The sequence below is a fragment of the Delphinapterus leucas genome, chromosome 7, assembly GCF_059928025.1.
Source record: "Delphinapterus leucas isolate spDelLeu-1000000601 "Yukka" chromosome 7, BTC_Dleu_Yukka2, whole genome shotgun sequence".
NCBI lineage: Eukaryota > Metazoa > Chordata > Mammalia > Artiodactyla > Monodontidae > Delphinapterus > Delphinapterus leucas.
Window position 1 is genome coordinate 91577430 of NC_143135.1, and position 24073 is coordinate 91601502.

The following is a 24073-nucleotide window of genomic DNA, read 5'->3' on the forward strand; positions in this document are numbered from 1 at the left end:
AAGAGACTTTGCAGAGGTGATTAAGGATCATGAAAAGGAAAGATTATCCTGGATTAAGTTGGTTGGATCAAGTGACAAGGGTCTTTATACGAGGGTGGTAGGAGGGTCAGAGTCAGAAAAGACAATGACAGTGGAAGCAGAAGTCAGAGGAAGGGAGATATGAAGATGCTATGTGGCTGACTTTGAAGGGGGCAGGACTCAAGGAATGCAAGTGCCGTCTAAGGTTTGGAGATGTGGAAGGTGAGGTGATCACCTGGGTAAAATAAATTAATGTAAAAGTGCATATATAACAACCAAAAAGAAAAACCCCCTTTATCCTTAAAAAAGCTAAGCTAAATATATTATAATTCCATCATGTGCCATAGTCATGGTGTAAATTGTTCATCAAATTATTACAATAAATTCCAAATCATTTGTTAACGTTTAGAAATTGTTGTTGTGATCTTTCATTTGAAGAGGTTGTCATTAGCTAAATGATGCCCCTGTCTGTGAACTATGCTTTAATAAAAGAGACTAAATCCAACACACAAAAACTTCCCCGCTAAATTAATAGTCATTGGTGACTTAGAGTGTCAAATTAACATCAATAGTATAGATTATGATGCCAAATCCTCTCAGCTTCTATTGAAATGCAATTATATTAAAAATGTTCTACCCTCCTAAATGTTTTAGTCCTTATATTACTGAGATTTTGTGTATTAAAAATCTATATTATCAACTAAATCAAGAAAAGCATTTTGGAATGTCATATTTAATTGGGTGGAACGCAATCCTTCCAGCCAAACAAGAGGCAAAGCACTACAGCAGTTAAGAGCATTGGTTATGTGCCAGACTAAGCTTGAACCTTAGTTCTGCCATTTAAGTTTTAAATAACCTCTCTGTGTCTCAGTTATCTTATCTGTAAAACTGGAGATGATAATGAGCATTAAGTACCTAAATGAGTTGATATTTACCAGACAAAGCAAATATTGTAAGTGATTGCTCTCATTTTTATTAATAAAATTATTGCTGCTAATTCTTGGGATGGATGAGTGTTTGATGGATTTTAATGAGCTGATCCAATTAGATGGAGGTGAAATTCAACAGTGATCTATACTCTGGGTATCCTAGGCCTCAAACTGTCCCCAAGTGTCCCACCCATTCCTTCCTGCTTACCTGTTCTCCCAGCATCTCCCAGATCCTTTCTTTCTTTTTTTAAAAGAGTTTCAGTTTTATTATTATTTTTTTCAGTTATACATATATATATTCTTTTTTTTTTTTTTTTTTTTTTTTTTTTTTGTGGTATGCTGGCCTCTCACTGTTGTGGCCTCTCCCGTTGTGGAGCACAGGCTCCGGACACGCAGGCTCAGCGGCCATGGCTCACGGGCCCAGCCGCTCCACAGCATGTGGGATCTTCCTGGACTGGGGCACGAATCCATGTCCCCTGCATCGGCAGGCGTACTCTCAACCACTGTGCCACCAGGGAAGCCCATACATATATATATTCTTTTTCATATTTTCCATTATGGTTTGTCACCGGATTTTGAATATAGTTCCCTGTGCTATACTGTAGGACCTTGTTTCTCCATCCTATATATAATAGTTTGCATTCCAGATCCTTTCTGAGGCAAAGTCCCATGGAGGCTACAGTCCTAGTAGCCATGTGAAAGTGACACCAGGATAAGCACCAGCAGCGCTAGGCCAGAGCTTTTGGGGCCAGATGGAGCTTTAGGCATTTTCTTACGTGAATACCAGTGCCACCAGGGACACTTCCTACAAATCTCTGGGCCAACTAGAGCCGGAATCTAAGGTTGGCTCACGGGAGCCATGGTGGGTGGGCTGGCATTCCAGGAGCCTCCCAAACATTATCACTCAGAGATCCTCAGGCCTGTGCACAGTGTGAGCAGGGCATGGTCTACTCTGCTTGGGGTTGGAAGGATGGCAATGCCAGGGAGTCAGGACCCTTGGGGAATATAAGTGGCACTTACACTATCGATCAATGAGAAAAGAATCTGGCCTTAGTGCTGAAGCAGGGACCTAGAGCCCCCTCCAGTGTCTAGGATGAACTCTTTAATTTCTGGATTTTGAGAAGGTAATGAATGGGTTCCAGGGAGTAGCAATGGTTGGCAGGAGCACTCAGAGAGCTCAGAAATGTGACTATTTATCAATGGTGTGGGAATAGTTTAGTATTTTAACAACTAGAATGGCTATAGCTATGCATATGGTTGGATATTTGCTCTGCTCTTAGTTCAAGTAAGCTGAAAACTGACTTAGATTTTATAACGTGGAGGTCATTGATGTTTTGGTGAGCTGATAAGGGTATGAGTTTGACTGAGTAGGTACAGAGGAAAATGCAAGGAAAATTGGTGACTCTTTCAAGGGATTTTGCTATAAAGAGGAGTAGAGAAATGGGGTTGGGGATGAGGGGATAAAAGGAGGGTTTTCTTAAAGTAGGAGAATTAATAGTATGTTTGCTGTTGATGAGAAAGCTTTTACAGAGAGATGATGTCTGTCTTTGTTTATTACCCAGGAGCTGTGTGTGTGATGTACTAAGGCTACACAAATTTTTTTTCAGTATTCTGCTCAGCTTTTCTTCCCATTATTTCCATTATGAAGTACCAGGCATCCCTCTCACTATTATTTTTTCTTCTCTTGTTATAGATGCTGCCCTGATTCATTTCTGGGAATTTTTCTTTCTCTGCCTCTATTTTTGTGTAAAGTCTGCTTGATAAATCAATAAGCACCTAGGTAGCCTGCATATACTGGATGTGTGCTCTTTTCTCTGCCAAGAGATCAACATTTCAGTATCTTAAACCACAACCTAGAAAGCCAAAACCAAATGTCATCCCATAATACTAGTTTTGCAGACAGCTACCTTCCTTATCTCTCTCTCTCTCTATGTATTATGTCTGTCTGTCTGTATCTATCTCTCCTCTATCATCTAGTTCTAGAAAGAAATTAAACTACTTGTCTGTTTGTTGAACTAATTTCTTTCCTCAAATCCCAATCTTAGTTGAAATAAAAAATACTACCTACCTGAACCCCAAGTTTTATAGTTTTATGATAAGACATCCTTTCTTTAGAGTATTTCCCCATGTCCCACACCTCCATCCTTCCAGGAATGAGTTAAAGTGGTTGGGGATGAAAGAGTGATAAATTCTGTTTATTGTCCATCACATCGTGGATTTGTCTGCACCAGAGACAGCCAGCCCCCTCTTGACTTCTCACATCCACCATTTAGTGTTTCCTCCATGCTCTCCAGTCGATGGTTTCTTTTTTCCCTGGGCCTAGTAAGTGGATTTCTCAGACTCTGTAATACTTGTGAATTCTCTTTATTATTCCATAGAGGATGAGATGCTGCTTCTTTTCCAAAGGTCACAGAAGGAGGCAATAACAGAGGAGTTAAGAGCCCAAACTATTGAATAAGACAAGCCTGCATATAAGTCTCAGCCCTGTACTGACTAGCTCTGTGCAGCATGTTCCCTGTTAAATGGAGATGAAATCATAATGCTTTATTAGGGTTGTGTACCAAATGAGGAAAAAAAAGTAAAGTTCTTAGCATTAAAACAAGTCCTTGTTTACATTCTGTAGTAAAAGATTTCTGCTTCGTTATGAGTCTCATACTTAGTTTTGAGTTTCTAAAATGTGATTTCTTCCCATATTTCTAAATCCTTAACAATAAGTATAATTCTCTCAACAGCCAATAATTTTTCTCCATCAAGAAAGCCGTATGTATTGCTATAATGGATGTCAACAGAAAAACTTAACATTCTGAAATCTTTATTTTGTAGTGACCCTCTCAGAAATCAGTTTTATTTTATACAGTGAAATGACCCTACTTGCAGAAAGGTACATTAAAAAAACCCTGGAACCTAAAGATATAATAAGCAAACCACTTCTCCTACTTTTAGTTTCCTTATTCATAAAGTGAGGAGTGAAATACAGAGGATTTCTAAGATCCTTTTTAAATATATGCAACCAAAAATACCAGTTTCCAGTTTCCGTCAGGAAGGAGATTTAAGCATTGAATGAACTATAAGGTGAGGCCTTGGTGATGGTCTACTACTTGCGTTTCTCTTCTCCTCAAAGCAGCATGGGGTTTAACTGGTATGTCAATACAGGGTTAGCAGGTACTTGGAAGTCATGACATTCTTTTTTCTCTCCACAATAGACCTTGTTAATGCATCACAGCTTTTTCCAGCTCTGCTTGATGAGGTCTCAGAATCCTTCTCAACACAGTTCTGCAACAAGCCATTACCAATCACTTGGCATTGACCTGCACATGGGAACCAATGTTTCATCCCTGGAACAAAAATATTTGTTCCAGAGAGTTTGTCTTCACAACATATAGGAAACACTTAGTAGAGTGTAGTTTCCTTTTTCTCTCCAAGATAATATCGACTCTGAAAAAAAAAAATATATCGACTATGGTGAAACCATCCTCCCCCTCCAGAGCGGATCCTTCCTGTACCAACTGTGTAACCTGCTGTCTTTCCACGTTTCTACCTTCCTCCTGAGGGTGGGCAGGGCATGTCTTATGCCAGTCATGGGACAACATTTTGGTTTTAGTCAATGGAGCGAAAGCTCTATTTTGGCAACATTTCTATTGGTGACAGAAGCTTTTTCTCTGTTTTTCACTCTTTTTCCCTCTGTAACCACTCATTCCTGAAGTTTCCAGAACTTTCATGCCCCTTTTTCTTCTCAGACCAGAGAATACTAGTTAATAATGGGAATTTCTCTCCTCAGATCAAAGAATACTAATTAAAAATGAAAAAAAAATATTGTTACCCCTATAAGGGAGGGATTTGGAAAGGACTGTGCTTAATCTGTAGCAAGAATTTTCTATGATAGATTTCAGACAATAAGACCAAATGGGAGATATGTCAGAAAGAGCTATTTTTCTAATGTACCTCAGATTGTAGTATTTGGCCTTAACAGCAAAAAGTGACAAATGGGGTGCACAGTGGGAAACTCATGTTATTTTGGAAAAGAGTTGGGGTTCTTAGATTAGGGCTTTATGGAAGATGTCAGAGATAACACAAAAACAAATATTCACACTCAGGAGCAGTGGCATTTAATAAAGTGATTAAGCATTGACATTAAATAAGTTCTCAGGACATTTTGAAGTGATTAATGTGGGTGGATGGAGGCCAGGCTTCATTGGGGAAGGAATAGAGGGATGTTTTTCTTGACTAAAAATTGCAAGCAACGGTGATAAAAATTTCATGGGAAGTTTTGTTTGATTGTCCTTGGCATTAAATGACATTGATTATTAAAAAGCCTTCTTCCCTTCCCTGCTACAGGGTGGAGAGGATAAAGCCTCTGGAGGAACGGAAATATTTGTGAGCAGATTCTGGGTTGGTGTTGGAATTGTTCGCAGACACTTTTGGTTCATCTCCATCCATTAACCTCTCCCATTTCCTAGGTGAATTTCACTGATCCAAGTATATTATTGCCATTTGCTTAGAAGGGCATTGCTTGCATGATTGCATAGTGGTTAAGTACCTACATCTAGGGTTACTGAGGAGATTTGATGAGTTACATTGTGCAATGTGCTTGGCAGAGAACAAGGTATATGGCCACTGCTCAAGAAAGATACTATTGCTGTTATCGTTATTATGTTCTATCTTTAAACCAGCTCTGATGGAAGCAGTCCTGTAGAATCTTTAACCAACAGCTTATACCCATGGGGCTCTGTCTCTACATTCTAACCCAGTGGTAAAGTATAAGAAGACATTTGAGTTTACCATCAACCGTACTTGTCTTATTCACTATTGTATCAAGTATATAATAGATGCTTGTTGAATGAATCTAATGTGTGCAGACTTCGCAGATGAATGAAAATTAGATGGACAAATTCCACTCAGGCAGAATTCTTGCTGCTGGGGAAGGTAGAGGAAAGTGGAGTTACTCTGTTGGAAGGCAATATGGGATTATCTGGTCCAACTTCCTACTTAAAGCAGGAATCACAATCTCAGCTTTCCTTCAAATGTTCATCTGCTTCTCCTTTAACATGAGATTGAGAGGTTTGGTTGAATGTTCACATTTTTCTTGAGCAATAAGCAGGACATGTTCTTGGACAAGTATGAGTGAACTTACTCAGATACGTTGATGCATTAGCTGGATCACAGTGGAAGTCTGGGATACACAGTTATTCTTTAAACAGAGCAGAGAGCAGCTGTATTTGTGTCATACCAGAATTCTGGTCCTGACTCTCTCACTGAAGAGGCAGTAGAGTGGTCAAGAGGTTGGGCTTTGGAGACAAACCTGGGCTAGAATCAGGAGAAAGTGTAAGCCAGGGTCCTTCATTTGCATGGGTTCCTTCCAAGGCTCTGGGAGAAACCCTAGCAATACAGTCACATGGCTATATATTTTAGTAAAAGAAAAATCTGTATATATTATATATGTATTTATATAGAGATAAATATATACAAAGCATATAAAATATAAAAACTTATATTTTATAAATATATATTTAGTTACTTTTACTATATATATATATATATATATATATAAAACTGCAATCAGTTAAGACTAAGGGCTCTTTCCACCCGGATTTTATGTGAAGAGGCAATCAAAGTGTAAATAACCACTAAAACAACAGACATTAAGTGGCTATATATATATATATATATATATATATATATATATATATATGTATATACAAATATATTTTTATTGAAATATAATTAATGTACAATATTAAGTTAGTTTCAGGTGTACAACATAGTGATCCGACAATCAAATACATTACAAAAGTATCACCAGAGTCCAGTAACTGTCTATCACCATACAAAATTATTACAGTATAATTACAGTATAATTGACTCTATTCCTTACAGTATGTATTACATCCCTGTGACTCATTTATTTTATAACTGGAAATTTGTATCTCTTGATCCCCTTCATCTATTTCACTGAATCCCCCGCTCTCCTCCCCTCTGGCAGCCATCAGTTTTCTCTCTGGGTCTATAAGTCTGTTTCTGTTCTGTTTTGTTTGTTTTGCTGTTTAGACTCCACATATAAGTGAGGTCACTATTTTATATCTTTATTGGAAATATTGTGAAATGTACAGAGAAGGGGAAGTAGGAAAAAAATACAAATGTAGTTAGAGAACTAAACACCACTCTCTCAAAAATTGACATCGTATGTAGACAGATAATCAGTGTTGATATAAAGTACTTAACACTATCAACCAACTAGACACATTTGCCATTTATTAAACAGCTAACCAACATCAGCAGAAAACATGACACTTCTTTGCTGTGTGTCAGCTTGAATAGGCTGAAATACGTTCCCCAGAATATTCACTCTTACGTATTTGTGATTGTGATGGGTCACAGGGAGATTCTTGTGGAAGATTTAGAAGGTGGAAGTGAAGCAGCAGCATGCTGTTGGTGATCTGCTGAGTCAACTTGGCATTAATGCAGCAGGTGGACTGCAATGACTCCACCGTGCCCTGGACATGCTGCCAGCTTCTACAACAACCAGGGGCACGTATGCATGATAAACTCCAAGATGAAAGACCTCAGGTCTGCCAGATATCCATACCACTATGTCAGAGGCAACAAGAACAAACATGATTTTCTGTCCATCTCATGAGTTTTCAACTCCTTATGTTGGCCCCAATTTGTCCTGGATATCCCTCTTTACATCCATTGTCCCTTCCCAAGTGTCTCCCCAGTGGCCTGTAATCTCCAGCCCGAGATGTGAAGAATGAACCTTACAAAATGCTTAGTCAGCTTCCACAAATGTGTAAGATCAAATTCCTGTTACAAATCCATATATATGTTGCTCTTCATTGAATAAAGTCTCTCTGGGAACTTCCCTGGCAGTCCAGTGGTTAAGACTTCGCCTTCCAATTCAGGGGGTGTGGGTTCGATCCCTGGTAGGGGAGCTAAGATCCCACATGCCTCATGGCCAAAAAAACCCAAAACATAAAACAGAAGCAATATTGTAACAAATTCAATAAAGACTTTAAAAATTGTCCACATCATAAAAAAGCTTAAGAAAAAAAGTCTCTCTGGTATAATTAAACACACACACACACGCACACACAAAGCAAAACCACAAAACCAAAGACTGGATCACCAAAAAAAAAATGAGGGAGGAGATAGAGATGTGTCAGGGAGTTAATTAATAAAAATCAGTTATTTTTTCTGGATTTTATGATGTTTGGTATGTATCAGCTTTTAAAGATGTGCAAATTTGTTATGATTTCCTTTCTTGTTCTAAATGAGTCTTTACTTTGACACCTAATTTTGTCTTTTTAATTATGTATTCTTTTTCTTCCAGAAAACCCCAGAAGATCCAGGCCCCAAGGAACTCATATCCATCTCTGATTGGAATCCTAGCACCATTCACTAACTCTGTGATCTTGGGCACCTCATTTTATCCGTCTGAGTCCCAGTTCGATCTGTAAAACAGCACCCATCTGTGTAATAATCTTATGAAACTGCTTAGGTTATTGTCAGGGCTAATGTTGATGCACGTGAAAGTGATAGTAAATATTAGCTATTATAGTTATTAATAATAATATCTGATTTTCCTACAGATTTCCCCATCTTAAAATGGATGTCATAAAATATAGTCTCTCATACTCACAAGGGTTTTTGAAGAATCAAATGAGATGGTAACATTTACATGGCTATGAAGATGTCTTTTAATCACTGGAAGAAGGGCATGTACACAGGTCCACATCCTATCTCCTGTACACACACACACACACACACACACACACACACACACACACTTCTCTTTCTAATTCCAATCTAGAATTCACACTGATTAGTTGGCTCTTCCCACGCAGGTTGTTTCCGCTTCAGTCAGGTAACCCACAGCGGTGCCCTATGCCTCCTCTATACCTCCTCCAGATGGCCTGTGTTTGAATTCTGGCTCCACCAGGCCCTGTTGTAAGACTTGGGCAAGTTATTTAATGCATCTATATGTCAGTTTCTTCTCTGTAAAATAAGGGTAATAATAGTAGTCACTTCTAGGGGTGTTGTGAAGATGAAATGAATTAATACATGTAAAAATCCATATAAAGTAAATCATTGTAAGTTTTACTACTTCCATTTTACCAACACCTAGTGAGTGCTCATGGAGTGTCAGCTATTGCTGTCTGCATAACAAGTCAGCTTCTGCTGGTGTGTCAGACCTTGTGTTTATGCTAAGCCTTCTCCCAGCTATGTGGATGAGTATTTTGTTGGTCAAAAAGTAAGCTACAACTAAAAATAGAACTACCATATGATTCATCAATCCCACTCCTGGGCATATATCCGGACAAAACTATAATTCAAAAAGATACATGCACCCCTATGTTCATAACAGCACTATTTACAATAGCCAAAACATGGAAACAACCCAAATGTTCATTGACAGATGAATGAATAAAGAAGCTGTGGTGCATATACACAATGGAATACTGCTCAGCCGTAAAAAAGAATGAAATTTGCAGTAACATGGATGCAACTAGAAATTATCACACTAAGTGAAGTAATTCAGAAAGACAAACACCATATGACATCACCTAAATGTGGAATCTAAAATATGACACAAATGAACCTATCTATGAACCAGAAACAGAATCAGGGACATAGAGAATAAACTGGTGGTTGCCAAGAGGGAAGAGGGTAGGAGAAGTTTGGATTGGGAATTTGGGATTGGCAGATGAAAACTTGTATGCATAGAATGGATAAACAGCAAGGTCCTACTGTATAGCACAGGGAACTATATTCAATACCCTGTGATAAACCACAATGGAAAAGAATATGAGAAAGAATGTATATATGTGTATAACTTAGTCACTTTGTTGTACAGCAGTAATTAACACAACGTTGTAATTCAACTATACTTCAATAAAAAATAAATTTAAAAAAGTAAGCTATAAAATGAGAAAAATTAAGATAAAGAGTAAGTTTTTCATAAAGCAAATTGTATTATATTTAATTTCCTTTAATCATTTTATGTTTTTCCTACCTTTTATATCTTATGTAATTTTGTTAGTGGTGAATGGTAATTTATTTGTTATTGCTTTATTTGGTGATATAAAGAATTGACATTCCTTTTTTAAAAAAAGTTTATTGACTCATGAAATCCAGAAACTTTCACTGGTTCATGAAATCCCAAATCCTGGGAATCATTGGTTTCCCATTAATACTGAAAGTCTGTAGACATAAGCACTTTTCTAAGGGTCACTGCTTTCAACAAGGTACTGGAGGCTTTGCTTAACAAAACTTCTACCCATCTTCCTTTATCTCCCTTGATTTTTTCATGGAGCTCCTAAACCAGATGGAGAATGAAAACTTGGGCCTCTTTTCTCCATTCTCACCAGCAGGGGGGTTATAGATAGGCACTCAAATATGAAGCTACAGTGATTCTCAGGACTGTCCATCCACTGGTAGCAAAAGGGAAAATAGGGGAAAAGCAATACAGAAGAAGCTCCTTTAGCATTTGAGTCAAGACAAGGAAACGTCAGTGGATAGAGAAGAGTCCAAAGTGTCTGCAAACCACAAAGTATCTGATTCCAGCAAAGGACTCTTGGTGCCAGCACCTTCCTTCTGTCCCTCACCTGGAACTCCTCCCTCTCACTGTGAAAAGAGATAGCTATTTAATAGTCAAGACCATCTTAAGGCCAAGAACAACCAATTAATAACACTTCCCTGAAATTTCAAGCCCTCCCCCAAACATACCCTTTTTAATCAAAAGAACAGCCCTCCACATCCCTCCCCTAATAGATCCTGGCCTCCATCCACCCACATTAATCATTCCAACATGACCTGAGAACTTACTTAATGTCACTGACTAATCACTTTATTAAATGTCATTGCTCGTGATTGTGAAGACTTGTTTTGTTTCTCATCCCTGCCCATCTCCTCTGGACACCTATTCTCTTGAAAGGTAGAATTAGAGACCCTGTTGTGCACTGTTTCTCTGCATCCCCATCAAGATCTCTCATTCTGAAATGGGATGCATTTCTGCAAAAGCACCAGATTGTCCCTGAAGTCCTCAGGAAGCAGGTACACTCAACACCTGACTCCCGTTGCTTCTCCCACTTTCCTTGGCAGAGGTTGGAAATATGAAAACTGAGCTATTTGCAAGCCGACATTTTGGGAAAGCATCCAGTTTTGTGGCCAAAACTGGATGAGTTAGGAGAGTATTGTGTCAGCTATGGCCTGAGAGAGAAATCAAAAGTCAGCTCTTTTTCACAATTACCAGAACCCAAATCCACCATGATCTTGTATCATTTGTCTCATCAAGTTTAAATTTCTCTGCCTGACATCCAGAGCGCCTCACGATGCAGTCTCGTGCATCGTGTCTATTACGTCTTTAGAAGGACCACAGACCAAGCCAGGAACCTCGTGATTTTTCCTTTGCACCAAAGGTCTTCATTGGTGCTATATCCTTGCCTTCTTCCTTGTCTCTCCATATACACTATCCAGGCCTCTTCAGAATTAATCATTCATTTATTAACCCCAAACTGATTTATTAAGCTTTTTTGGGTGCCAGGCACTGGGGACTGGTAACACAGAAGGTAAGGCCTTTGCCTTCAAGGTATTATACGTAAGATCTTGTAGGTAAAGACTGACGTGTAAACAAAGAAGTTGATGAAAGTTTTGCAGTAGAAAAATGTCTGCTCTGGGAACAAGGCGGCATAAAGAATGGGGTGGCCAGGTATCTTTGCGGGGCCGGGAAGGAAAGGTTTCATAGCAGAGGTGGCTCTTGAGGTAGATTTTGGGAGAGGAGTGTTGTTCTCCACGTGGCTGGGCAGGGCTTAAGTTATGCGTCTCTGGGAGCTGTGCCCAGGATGGGGCTGGGTTGGGGGTTCCACTTAAGTTATGCATCTCTGGGAGCTGTGCCCGGGATGGGGCTGGGTTGGGGGTTCCATCAGGGGCACCTATCATGCTGTCCCAGAGCCAGTCTGTGTAATGTGGGCATGAGTGTGGTGTGTATTTCCTAATCTAATGTTTAGGAGCCTCAGTGCACCTATGCAAGGCATTATGTGAGACAATGAGGTTTATTTAACATTCGCTATGGGAAAAATAAGAGAAAATTAAAAGAGCAATTTTAGGAGGGAATATTGTTTTCTATACACTATAATTACAACTGCTTGTAAATGCTGTTATCATAAGCGAATTTGCCTTTTGGTGTTCTCTTAAATTCTCTTGGTAATGAACAGACACTCAAGGAAAGGGACTAATGTCTCCTTATAGAGAATCTGGGGTTGCACTGACCCCTGGCGTCTACCTTGAGCAGAGGCCTCTAACTGCCCAGAACTGGATATTAGGTTTCTTAATCTTCCTGTCCCTGGTTTCAGAAAGACCCAAGAATCCTTTAGGACCAGAAGTGAATCTTAGAATCTCAGCCTTCCTAGGTCTTCTTAGGTAATTTTCTAATATTTGTCTTCAATTCTATTTCTCCTCTTGTGCTACTTCCTCAAAAGCTGCCATTTAGAATCTGAATGTCATTTTTGATGCTTCCTTTCTTCCCCACCATTCTCAAGTCCCCAAGCCAAGAGCTACTCCGTCACTGAGACCTACTGATCGTACCACCTACATAAACGCTACAATCCATCTGCTGCTTGAAATCAGGACACGGTCACCCTGCTTGGTTTGTAAGCAATGATTTCCTGTCTGGCTTCCCTGCTCGAGACTTTCTGTCACCAGGGACATCCCATTTTAGCTCACTAAATTTATTCCTCAACTAACCTTTGATATGCTGGAAGGATTGCTATTAATTGCTTCTGGTAAATAACTGCATGAACTTAGGTATGTCACTTGGGCAATCTCGTCATCTTATAAAATGAGGGTTTGGGAACAAGAAGAGGGGTTTTCTATCTTTTCATTCTGAGGACTTATACTATTAGTTCCCTCAGCACTCTGCCCTTTTCCCTTGTTTCAAAAAATCTCTTCGACCAAAATAAACTCTTTGATTAAAGAAAAGTTTATTTGTTATCCATCTTTTTTATCCATCAAAGACATATTTAACTGCTATTGGACATTTGGTAAGTGGAAGATCACTGATGTTACTGTAAAGAGCTAATCTAATTCCAGGCAAAGATAAAACAAAAAAATAAAAAAACACTGATATTTTATCTAGACTGTGCACCCTTATCATGAGTATATGTAGCATTTCTGTTAGTCTTCTTGAAATACTGAGAGTACCACATAGCCTTGTATTATAGCCATTATAGATCCCTGTGATATAAAGGGATCTATTGAAAGAAATAACCACAAAGGTGACACTAGCTCTGAGATTCTAGGTTTCTCAATCTCTTATATCTTAAATCCCCCTTAGCATTCCCTACAGTGAACATAGCCCATTCTTTGCGGAGCACAGGCTCCGGACGCGCAGGCTCAGCGGCCATGGCTCACGGGCCCAGCCGCTCCGCGGCATGGGGGATCCTCCCGGACCGGGGCACGAACCCGCGTCCCCTGCATCAGCAGGCGGACTCTCAACCACTGCGCCACCAGGGAAGCCCATAGCTCATTCTTCTTTAATGGCACCTGGTCCATAAATAAATATTCCATCACCAATGTCAACTCTAATTAAAGTTGGGAGGTGTTGTTACTTGCAAATTGAGCATATATGTGGAGAGAACTTAGAAAAAATTAATTTCACATACATTTAATGATTTCTTATTTAATGCATGGTAATTAAACGTTTTTGGTAGCATATGAAGAGTCTAATTAATATTAATTTTTATATTGCCAAATCATATTTCTAATTTTTTTCTTTTTTGGTCCTTTAATATCTAAAAATTATCATTTTCCTTTGATGCTATGCCCCATTCATCTTCCTTTTCTTCCTTATCATCATCTTCTCATCACTAGCACCACTACAACGATACATTTACAGATAACTTCAGGCAAAGGCCTGTGTTCTCCAACCAAGCAGATCTCTGTACACACTATAGCTCCTATTTCCCCAAAGGGCAAATCTGGCTCATTAAAGGGTCAGACTATCCAAATTCTGCCTAGGCAACCTTACTGCTTTTGGATACATATATATGTCCCAAATATAATGTGTGATCCTTAATGGGCTCATAAGGACTGGTAACACAGAAGGTAAGGCCTTTGCCTTCAAGGTATTATACGTAAGATCTTGTAGGTAAAGACTGACGTGTAAAACAAAGAAGTTGATGAAAGTTTCGCAGTGGAAAACTGTCTGCTCTGGGAACAAGGTGGCATAAAGAATGGGGTGGCCAGGTCTCTTAGGGGGGTGGGGGGCCAGCTATAAAGTAAATTTAAGAACAGTTGGAAAGTTTGAATATGGATGTATACTAGATAAAATTATTGTATTAATATTAAATTTTCTTGGTATAATAATAGTATGGTAGTTCTATAGGAGAACATCCCTATTCTTGAAAAACATGTGCTGAAATACTCAGAGTGAACTGGTGTGATGTCTGCTACTTACTTTCAAATGTTCTTTTTAAAGAAAAAAAGAAAAAGGAAGGAAAGAAAGGGAAAAAAGGTGCGTGTGTGTGTGTGTGTGTGTGTGTGTGTCTACATACATTGTACACAGAGAGAGAAAGAAAATGTGGCAAAACGTTAGCAGTTGGTGAATCTGGGTGAAGGGTCTATGGGTGGTCATTATACCAGTTTCCTAACTTTTCTATAGGTTTGAAATTTTGGAAACACATGTTGGGAAAAAGAATCTTTTGGAATCACTTGGATACTACTGCAGTTGTAATTTCATACCTTTTCCCTCTTAAAACCCCAATTACTCCTGCTGGTCTATTCTCAGGAGGCAACTTTCTCCTTGTATTCAGCCAGGATGGGCTGGGTTATGCTGCAGTAACAATCTGAAGATCTCGGTAACTTAACCCATCAAAGCTTTCCTCCTCACTTGTGCTACATGGCCATTTCAGATCAGTGGGAGGTTAAAGCCATCTTTGGGAACATCTCATCTACTCATTCTCACAATATAAAAGCTCTGTTTCTGAAGTAGACTTTTCCACTTTATCCTCAAAGGAAAAGGCTTCTTTCCTCTTATTTAAAGATAACTGCTTCCTGTGAACTCTGGACCCATGTCTCCTGTAGAATTTTGCTTCCATGAGATCTCGCTGGTTCCTCCATCTCCGACAGCTTCAGTCTCTTTCTCTCCATGTGCTATAGTCTCCATATCTCAGAAAGTCCTGTGTTTGATCCTACCATACCTTCTAATTTCCCCTCTTCCTTTTTCCTGGTAAACTTTTCAAGCTTTTGTTCTTTTCAGGTGTTGTCACTTCCTGACATCCTAATCTTGGTTTTAATACAAGATGGTGTTTGCTCTCAAATTAGACTGAAATGCCTTCGTGCAGAACAAATAGCCTTTTTAGCCCTCTGCTCCATCATTCTTGATCTCTGCTGTGTGGCACTATGGACAATTCTCTCATTTGTGATATTCTCCCCTACTTTGATCTTTGTATTTCAGATTTTGGGGGTTCTGCTCCCATCCTTTGGAATTGCTCCTTATCTGTCTTCTCTAATGTTTCCTTTTTATCATGACTTCCTAAATGTGAGGATCCTCTGGGGACATTTTTAGCCCTTCTCCTTTGTCCCTCTAACCCCTTTCTCCAAGAGCTTGTTGACTATCACCTTCAGTACATCTCTCTTGTGTACATGTCCAGCCCTGATCTCACCACTGCCATTTCAATCTCATTATCCCAACTGCTTATATGATAGGATTTTTTTCCATTGGAGTGACTTTCCCATCACCTCAGACTGACGCATTCTAACTTAAAGTCACCACATTTCTTATTTCCAAAGGCTTAATTTTCCCCCCAGAAGTACCATTTTTCTTCCGGTTTCCCAGCCTCGTAGACTCTTGGCAGGATTCTTTGACTTTTTCTTCTTCTCCATTTCTCATTTTTATTTCTAATACTCCCAGCCCTATCATTTTCCCTCAGATCTGCCCTTTCCTCTTTGTTCTTGCAGATGCACCCTCATTAATGGAGCAGGGATCACTGAGTCTGTGATTCGGGCTTTCTTCTTCTTGTTCTTGCTTACCCCTAAGCTACCCCTCATTCTGCTACCAAGCAAAACTTCTATCACGACAGTCCCTGTTATGAACTGACAAGAAGCATCAAATCCAGATGCCTCAGCTCAGAATATAATTTGGTTTCATCCAACTTATTCTGCTGTCACTGACTCTGCTTCAATAATCTTGTAGCCAAGCCCTTCCAGATCCATTCCAGCCTCTCCTTCTGCAAATGCTCCAAATATTCTATTTGAGCTTTTCCCTCTCTTCACTCCTCTCTTCCCTTTGTTTCTACTTTTCATGATTTCTCTCCATTTTTTCTACCCTCTCCCCCTTCCTTCTTTCCCCTTCATTCTTTTCCTCATCCTCTTTTACTTTCCTGTCTGCTTTTCCAAATCTTAGCTTTTCTTTTTTAAAAATAAATTTATTTATTTTTGGCTGCATTGGGTCTTCATTTCTGTGGGCAGGCTTTCTCTAGTTGTGGAGAGCAGGGGCTACTCTTCATTGTGGTGCACAGGCTTCTCACTGCAGTGGCTTCCTTTGTTGCAGAGTACTGGCTCTAGGCGTGTGGGCTTCAGTACTTGTGGCATATGAGCTCAGTAGTTGTGGCTTGTGGGCTCTAGAGCACAGGCTCAGTAGTTGTAGCGCATGGGCTTAATTGCTCTACGGCATATGGGATCTTCCTGGACCAGTGATCGAACCCGTGTCCCTTGCATTGGCAGGCGGATTCTTAACCACTGCACTACCAGGGAAGTCCCTAGCTTTTCTTTAAGATGTAATTGAGTTCTCTTCTCTTCCATGAAAGCATCTCTCACTGCTTGAGTTTACACTAGATTTTTCCTACTCCCACAGTGACCAGAGTTAGTTGCAGTTTGGTATAATAGTTAATTATTTAATATTTGTTATTCTTCTCCTTCCAACTAACTCATTAGCTCTTTGAAATTCTACATAGAAATCACCACAGTGCTGGGCACATGGCTGTGGTCAGTAGATACTTAGGATTTGATTGATTGATTTCTCTGAGATATAATTATGTTTTTTCATCCTCCTACTCTAGGGAGACTTACACCTGCCAATTTCTGAAAATACTTTTTCTCCTCAATCCCAAATGGACAAATCTGGCCCCTAAAAAGGTGGCTGGTGATTCCAAAGTTCCAGGGATTTCTCATTTCCTTGGAGCATCCATACCTGTTTTATTATACTGCTACTTAATCCTGTATTATAGAAATATGTACATTGTTTTTATGCCTTTTCATACTTACCTTTCCCATATTTTCTATCTTTGTGATTATGGTGATGAATAATAGTGCTTTCATTTACATTAACTCATTGTATCCTCTACCTAGCTCTTTTATGATTGGTAACATCATTAGACTGGTATTTTTGTAATCCAGCAAAAAAAAAAAGAGTTTGAACTGGCTCAGAATCACACTAACAGAACTCAAATCCAGTTTTTTTCCCTTAAATTCAAAGGCTTTTACTCCTTCTATCACTTTAATTTCTTTCTAGTCTGGATGTCCCTCCTCTGGGCTTGCATAATTTCCATCCACCAAAGCATGTAATGGCAGTGTCATCATTAATTTACAAATTGGTCTCCCCAGATTAGACTGTGAGCTTCCTGACTGTAGAGACCAGGTGTTATTTAATTTCTTATTTCCAGTGAATAGCACAGGACATGTTGGTTCAATGTCTGAATTAAGGCATAAATGAATGAATGCATGAATGAGAGAGAATTGTGGCTTGTTCTGTTTCTGTCTGCTTTTTAGAGAACTTAGTCCAAGATGCCACATGACTGTGTACTCTCCGTGGTACATTGTACATGATTGTAAAAAAGTTTGTGAAATTTCTTTCTCTTAAATCTCCTTACCTATCCCCTTCATCCCAGCAGACCAGTATCCTCAAAAACATAAAACTCACTGAAGTCTGTGGTCTTGCGTATTTAAGACTCAGGCAGTCTTGGGTTCACACCTTTCTTCTGTTGATTATTAGCTAGTTGAGCATCTGTGGACAAGTTATTAATCTCTTAAGTTTCAATATCCTCATCTGTAAAATGGGCATGATAAAATTCATAGAGTTGGTGTGAGAAGTCAGTGGGATCATTTATTTGAAGCCCTCGGTATAAGTCCTGGAACATAATAACTTGCTTGATGAAAGTTAACAATTATTCTGGGGAAGGGTGATCAGTGTATTTCAGGAACCCCCTAGGCTATAACATAGGGCTCACCAACTGGAATTTTTCAGCTTCAAAACCACAGAGGTCTTTCCTTGGCCAAATGAAACCAGAGGATGTAGCCAATTCAAATAATTTGGCCCTAAACTCTACTTTCATTTGAATAATTCTGAGAAGTAAAGGGATAAGATAACCCTGACAGGTCCTTTTCAGCATCTCTAAGAACCTTACAGAGAGTTGGAGCAAGAGGTTATTTGCCATTTATATTTGTAAGTGGGACCTTCCTGCCAGAGTCCTCCCCATCTATCTCCTATCATTACTGTGTTCCCAGAGTGCTTGCTTTGTGTGTGTGTGTTTGTGTGTGTGTGTTTGTGTGTGTGTGTGTGTCTGTTTTGTTTCCTTAATGACATGAGCTGCTGCTACCAGGTGTCCAGAGACATTGATATAAAGCATCACTTTTAGGTACTGGTGAAAGATATTTAGCACATATGTAAATCCATCTCCTGGCACAGAGAGCCATATACATAGAGTTATCACATTAATGCTGTTTATCACCAAGCATGGGGATTTGGATTTAGAGGAAAGGTGGCCTCCATACAAATTATCTCAGCTTTACTGTATCTCTGGGAAGAAGAAAAATGGTGGCCATTTCCTTCATCAAAAAGCACTGCCCTAGCCAGTCCATCTTATCGGTGAGCAAACTGAGGTCACCACACACAAACCTCATTTGAATGGGCTCTGGTTTGGAGAGGGCCCGGAGAGGGCCCAGAGAGGGCTGTGGCCAATGTCTTGCACTCATGTTGAACTGGAAAGAGAGTGATCTTTGGCATCAGAAAGAAAGACCTAGGTTCAAATCCTAGCTCCACTGGTGAGGAAACTTCAGCAAATTGTTCATTTTTTCCTAAACCTTGGTTTTCTCTTCTATTTCATAAGGACAGTGATACCTCTCAGGATAATTCAATTATTCATCCACTTTACTTATGCTTATTAAAGACATATTATGCACCAGGCTCTGATATTATAAGAATGAAATGATATTACAAGTGTGAGTTTCTGACCAAATGCTGAACTTATGGTGAAAACTCAATAAAAGTTCTTTCTCCTCCTCTCAAGCCTCATGGCTTCAACTGACCCTTCTCTAGGGAAGAATTCATCCCCATCCCCCCATTTGAGAATGAGTATTTGCAGACTGACTTCAATCCCTTTCTCCCCAACGTTTCCCTTCAGCCCCCAGAACTTTCCCTCGGGACTCTTGGGACTAGAATACCCCACTCACTGTGACAGATGGTCTTGGAGGGGAGAGAAATCTGACACTCCAGGCCCTAAGTGACAGCACACGGATATTCAGAATGATCCTGTTCAGACTAGATAAAGACGACTTGTCAAAAGGGGACAGGTCGCTTTAGCAGCAGCTCATGGGAAGTCTGACAAGGGAACACTTCCACCCGTTCTAGGGCCAAGTGGTGGCTCTTCTCAAGGGTGAGAAAGATGCCAGGGTCACAGGGAGACAGAAAGTCCGGGAAACAGGCCAAACAGAAGGCAAGATCGCCTGAAAGTGAGGATGACTCAGGCAGTATAATCAAATATTTCATCCTCTTGAGGGCTCACTCCCACCTTACACTTTGCTCTGAGTGCCTTCTCCACCATGGCACAAAGATGACCTTCTTCCCCACCAACAGCATCCACATCTGACGCTTGTTAGTGTCCTGCTTCTCTTTCCACTGTGGCCTCAGCCATGGCAACAAGTACAGGGAAATATAACAACATAATCCTCTTCATACCATTCAGTCCCCAAAGATCCTTACTCAGAATTCTCCACTTATCTGGTCATTAGATCTAATTAAATCCCTCCAACTTAGAGCACTGATGAGTGGCACTACTTTCTCTCACCAATTAAAAGAGAAGAGATTAAAGAATTCCCTCGACACTTTGTCCTTGTGAGGGTGGTGGCAGGGGAAGAGGCAGGGAAGGAACTCAGAAGGCTGTCCTTTATCTCTGAAGATGGTGCTGATATAATGTGGGTTCCTGCCCAAAAAATGTACTCTTTGCATGGCTTACCCAGCTGTGGCCATGAATGTGCATTAAGGAGTCTGTTGTCCTTTATAGAAATATCTACCTCTTTCCAAAGACGGTTTGAACAGCTTACACAAAGGACACCTACAATAATAGAAATCAAAGAGGGAAACCAAGATTGAAGAAGGGCATTATCAAACATATTAATCCAAAGGATTAATTGCATATTATTGCAATTAACAGAAAATCTAATAGGAACTTCCTGGTAGCTAAGGCAAAAAAGGAAACATGGCAAATTACCATAGCTCTCATCATTTAAAACAGGGAAGTGCACTTCCCCACTATCCCCTATTCTTAGGGCATAAAAAAAAAATGTCCTGGTTCTAAATTCTGAAAGAACGTGGGGCTTATTTTAGGAGACGTTGCATGATAGACAATGTATTGAACATTGTCTCACATTTGACAAGCAAGGTTCTGAACGTCCAGGGCTTCAGAATAGTGTTTTCTTCTGTGAAGGGTTAAGTTGCCCACATAGGGCTCCAATAGTGACCTTAGCTTTATTATTTGGTACAGTATTCTATCAGAAGAGATCATGTCAACTCACGGGTTTAAGCAGGGGTGGGAGGGAAGGCCACTGATTCCTATCACGTCTGACTCCCCAACAAGGTCCTTCTGAAAAAGTACCCCAACTCTTTGCCCCTATAAAACAGACCTGCCTTCTCTGCCCAACCCCACTGACATGTTTGCTCATTAAGATAGTCATCAGACAGAAACAGGGGTTCAGCACTTTGAAGAGCAGAGGTTGAGGGGTCTCACCCCTTGTAGACCAGTGTAATCTTCTGTCTCCCTTCACCACGGCATTACTGAGCCAGAGCGGGCTTCTCTCCTTCTTCTCCTGACTTTTCAGAGTGCTATTTGGGGAGGACATACATCTCTTTTGAGCCCTCTCTCGTATTCAAAGTAGAATTGACTTTGGTGTGGTTGAAAGGATTGGAAGGCAGTGGGGCATGGAGGCAGAGGAATGAATAAAGTGATCTCAGGCTCACTAACCCTGAGATTCACTCCCTGCCATGAAAATATAGGGGAGCTGGGCTTCCACTCAAGCACAGGTCCACGGGGAAGCACATTTCTGCCAAAGAGATACCTTAGTGCACAACTTCCTCTGTTCTCATCCCAGACTCCTTCAAAAGAGACTCCAAAAGAGAGTTTTGGGTTCAAGGTCAAGCTCACACCCTGTGTACCCCACTGCATCCTGAGCACCCACAGATCTTCCTCTGGCTCTCTGCATCCCCAGACCCACTCAAAGGAACGTATCTTTAAGATGTTTCCAGATAAGAGCTCCCCCTTTGCCCTTGACTCAACAAAGGACTCCCTTCTGGAGAACTGCCCTTTTTTCTCTTCTCCTGTTTCTAGCTCCAATATTGGTCACCCCCTGACTTGACCTCTTACCCTGGGATCCTGGATTTCTCCCTGCACTTTTGACTAGCTCCCTGTTGCTCTTTGTGTGATCACCAGATACTGCTCTACAGCCCTTGAAACTGCCTCCTGGCTGCCCATCCAAACCTGAAGCCTAGCGGTTTCTCTCCTTACTAACCAAACCCTGCTGAGGCCAAGCCCGATGTGCCAGTGCAGGTTTCTGATACCAAGTCCGGGGCTCTTTTCATGCCCCAGCGGCTGCCACCTGTCCTCGATCACTGAGACCAGGAGGAAGCAAAACAAGATGAAACTACAGGGGAGAGGGGACACTTGTGAAACCTGGCCTTGACTATTTTTACTTCAAGTGCACTCTCCACTTCCAGCCAAAGCCCTCTGAAACTTCTTGTGTTAGTCCCTTGAACGCAGTTGTTTCTTCTCATTGTGATTTTAGCGGAGAATTTGAAAAGTATTTCTGGAGATGAGAATAGAGCTAGTCACAGTTTTCCGGAACCAAAGAGCATGGATTTGGTTTTCCCAGGACCGTTGGCCCTGACAGCCACTCTTCCTGTGTCCTTTGGATTCTCCTGTGCCCCTTAGCCTTCATTACTAAACTGGGGCTAGGGGCTTATTTTGTGTGTGAGCTTTTAATGAGACTCTACGTATGTTGAGTGTTCTCAGCACAGCAGAACGTGTACCCGCGGGGCCCCCTGGAGGTCACGTCCCTTTCCCTCTGCCCCTACCCCCCTTCTTCCTGCCCGCTCCCTGGCCTTTCTCCTTGCCTTCCCCAAGCTCAAACTTGTGCAGAGAAGGTTGCCAGGCCAGTTGTAGTAGGAGCCTCATTTCCAAAGGGGGCGCTCTGAGATCAGGAAAAAGGCCTTTGGGGACCTTGAACATGTGTCTGCGAGGACTGCATGTTGGTACCTATGGCTGGATATTTAAAAAATGACTTTTATGAAATCTTTGCCTTGATATGCTATCAATTTTTCCAGATGCCTTTTCAATATCTGTCTACAGAACTGTATGAAATTATAGTAAGTCCTACAGCTGGGAGGATGACGATATGGCAGCTGGAGACAGACGCCTCTGGCTCTGATGAAATGAGGTAGATTCTCCCGGTAGTAGGTCCACTCTGGTGGGATGCCGAACTATGGGTCTCCTGAATGCAGGCCTCTGGGGCATTGGCAGCTGTTGCCCCGTCTGTCTCGTCCTTCCTCTCCACTTCTCTCTAGGTCTGTGCCTCCCAGACAGGAAACAGAACCAGACTTTCGGCTTTGGGGCAGTGCAGGGTGAGAGCCCGGCCTGGGTTTGCCTCCCTCGGCTTGACCCAGGTCCTTCAAAGTGGGGGAAGAGAGAATGAGGATCTGAACAGCTCATTCTAAGCCCTCCTGGACTGGAGAAGGGAGAAAGCTGTTATAGGAGGCTAAGCAGACACCTCCACGGGATCCGACCACTCACTTCTCTCCATTTATTACCTTTCAGGTGTGCAGGGCAACATGAGAAACAACTGAGAGAATACAGCTGCTTTAAACCAAGCATCTGGGGTAGGGCGTCACTGAGCTCCTGGGGAAGAAGTGCTGAGAAAGGTGAATAGTGCCTGGCACGTGGGAATGCCTGAGTGGATAGGCATCTGAAGTCAACCCAAAGCTTTCCCTCTTGTGGGTCTTTGTCTCCCTATCTGGGAGGACCCAGGCTTTGAAGGAGAAGCCCCACTAAGAGAGAGCCTTGGAGGACCCGGAAGTACTCGCCAGTCCTTGTCTCCGTTCTGGCTGAGGCCTCAGAGCACCGGGGACTGCACAGCAGCTTCTGGAATGGGGAGGTGCAAGGTTGCTCCTCTGCCGGCCACGCTAGCGGCTCGGGGAACCCAGGAGAAGGAAGGTCCTAAGCATGTGTTACAACCACCTGCGTGCTGCAGTTTACCAGCGCTTGTCATCTTGTCGGTTTTGTCCACCTGCTAAGTCTGTTTCCAATGAGCACTCTGGAGTGGGAGGTGGCCGACCTCACATCGGAGCGGATAACAGACGGCCTTGCTGTGAAGTGCAGGAGGTTAAGAGGCTTTTCTTTGCTGTTGTGGAGAGACCTCTGGCTCAAGGCAGTGCTCCCCGAGGGCACTGGAGATAGTGTCAATTACAAGACAGTCCTTCAAGCCTCGAGCTGGGTGGCTGTGGGGTCTGCCTGCAGATGGGTGTGCGCGTGTCCAGAGAGGAGCCTGGTGCGCAGAGCAGGTGGGCGAGGCCCCCAGTAGGCCTGCTTCTTCCCTTCCCCCTTAACTCACTGTAAAGTACTGTAATCTGTCAAGATGACGTCACCCTCGAGGACAATTGTGTCCTCTTCCAGGTGGTCCTATGTAAGGGGAGTGGTCTTTTCCCCCTCTGCCATATTAGTATGTCAATCTCAACACCAATTCCTTGGACCCTCTACCGCATAGGTCACAATCCTTTCTTGGTTCACAGCATCTTTGGTCTCACTAGTTTTTATGGTACCTGGAGGTCAAAAGAACTAACAGTTCCATTTTTTAAGTAGCTAGGGTCAAAC